Source organism: Mus pahari, chromosome 8 (genome assembly GCF_900095145.1).
Source record: "Mus pahari chromosome 8, PAHARI_EIJ_v1.1, whole genome shotgun sequence".
Taxonomy (NCBI): Eukaryota; Metazoa; Chordata; class Mammalia; order Rodentia; family Muridae; genus Mus; species Mus pahari.
In genome coordinates, this window is record NC_034597.1 from 17,388,302 (window position 1) to 17,390,884 (window position 2,583).

Sequence of the window (2,583 nt, forward strand, 5' to 3'; positions counted from 1 at the left end):
GAGGCCAAATCTTTTAAGTTCAAACTCCGTTTTAGAGAACCTGACCTACGTTTGAACTCAGGTAAACTAACAGGCTGGTACCTAGCATTCATTTCCAGGTTGCCCCCCCAAAAACCCGAGCCTAGCTCCAGTCTCTAGGCCGATCCCCAACAAGACCAGCGTCTCCAGGTTACATCCCCAACAGATCTGGGTTACAAACCTACCCCTTGCCCAATGGCCACCAATGCAGAGGGAGCAGAAAGTAAGTTTATGATATGACTCCCAACACCAGCCAATTAATGTTAAAGGCCACAGCAGCTTTCTAATTAGATACATGCACAAGTACCCCTGCTTGCTGCTTACTATAAAGCCTTGCCCTGATAGATATTCAGGGCTCCCCCGCCCCCAAACCGTCTTGTGTGACAGTGTAACATTGGAGGGGCCTGAGCTAGCTCGAATAGAATAAAGACCCTGCTATAAGTTGTATCAGATCTGCTTCTGTCTGTCTGTTGGGGGATCACTAACATTTCCCTGCCACTACAGTAGCCTGGAACTAGCTCTATAGACCAAGCTGTCCTTAAACTCACAGAGATCTGCCTGTCTCTGCCTCCCAAGCACTGGTATTAAAGCTGTGTTCCACCATGCCTGGCTAAGACTTAGTGCTTTTAAAAAGATGAATATTTATTTATTATTTTATTTTATTGAGACAGGGTCTCAGATAGCCCAGGCTGGCCTTGAACTCATGTAGCCGAGAATGATCTGGAACTTCTGATCCTCCTGCATTCAGTTCTGGAATTATGAAAGTACTCCACATGCCTGGTTTATAAGGTACTGGGGGTTGAGTCCACATTTTATAAATGCTAAGCAAGCACTCGACTTCTTGAGCTACAGTCCCAGCTGTGTCTGGGTCCCCAACACTCTCCGGTGGAAAGAGGTATAGGAAGATGAGGGGAACAAGAAGTGTACAGTGAGGAGAAGGGGGAATGCTAACAGTGGTGTGGTACCTGCCAGCTCAGCTCTGGGGTGTTCACAAGGGGCGCTCCCAGTGTATCACAGACAAAAACATGTTGTTCAGCTAAACAACAAAAACATGGAGTTTCCCAAATGCTCTAGGATCCCCTGTAGAGATGGGAGGCAGCTGGCATCCCGCCCCCAGCCCTTAGAGAGTGTTCTCTGCTTCACTCTCTAGAGAGATTACCTCATTTTGGTTCCTGGAGGAGGGTGTGGTCATAAAAATGTTTGCTGTCTGCAGACAATGCTAGGATGAGGGCTAGAAGAATCTAAGAGTTAGTTAATGTTAGTAATGGAGTCGAGGATTGGATTCAAATCCCAATTGTCTTTACTGGCTGCATAGCCTTAGGCAGCCCTGCCACCCCCACCCTGCATCTTCATTGTCCACCCTAGAAAAAAAAAAAAAAATCGAGGTAACAAAAACAGCTCAAGCAGGGCCTGGTGGCATGTGCCTGCATTCCCAGGTCTCTAGAGAGAGGGAGGAGGATTGACAGTTCAAGGCCAGCCGGGGCTACATAGCTAAGACCCTGTCAAAACCAAAACACATCAGAACTCCTTTGCCTGCCTCTGAGCCGTTTCCCTGGCAGCTGTTCAGTCAGGCCCTTGCTGATTTCAGCTTTCCTCAGGTGCTCACACTTTTGGATGAGCAGTGCCAGATCTCCCAGACAGTCAAAGTCCCCAAGGAAAGAGGTGGCAGTGGAGGTGTGGCGGGGTTTAACTGCCCCATGACAAGGTCGCAGCAAACACTCATTCTTTTCCTTCAGGAACCGAGCTCTATGTAGTCTGCTTGCCAAGTCAACACACAAATGCACACTTTTTTTTTTTTTACAGGCCATCATTTTGTGCACAGACTTGGCACAGGCAAGCTAAGCAAACGCCTACTATTTATTTCTTTCCCATGAGAACTTTCGAAATCCTTTGTTTTTGGTTTGTTTTGAGATAGGATCTCTTCCAGCCCAGGGTAGCCTTTGAACTTGCTCTGAATCCAGTATGACCTTGAACTCCTGACTCTCCTGCCTCAACTCCCAGTCCTGGGACTACAGGTGTTTGTCCTCTATGTGTCCAGTGCAAACTCCTTTGTCTACATCTTGATTTTGTTTGAGATAAGGACTCACTGTGTTGTCCAAGCTGGCCTCAAAATCCCAGACTCACTGGATGCAGTCTCTAATCTGCATTTAGGAAGAGGTCAAAGTTATCTTTATCTACAAATGGAGTTTAAGACCACACACACACACACACACACACACACACACACACACACACACACACAGTCTCAAGAGAACACCCTGCCCCAGCCTTCCTCATAGGTGGGGCTATAGATGTCACCACACACACCAGGCTCTTCCAAGTGTTTTTTTGTTTTTTTGTTTGTTTGTTGTTTGTTTGTTTTCGAGACGGGGTTTCTCTGTGTAGCCCTGGCTGTCCTGGAACTCACTCTGTAGACCAGGCTGGCCTCGAACTCAGAAATCCACCTGCCTCTGCCTCCCAAATGCTGGGATTAAAGACGTGCGCCACCACCGCCCGGCCTCTTCCAGGTTTTTAAGTTCTTTTTTAGAAGGTTTTGAAGGAGGGTGTGTGCACACAGTACATGTA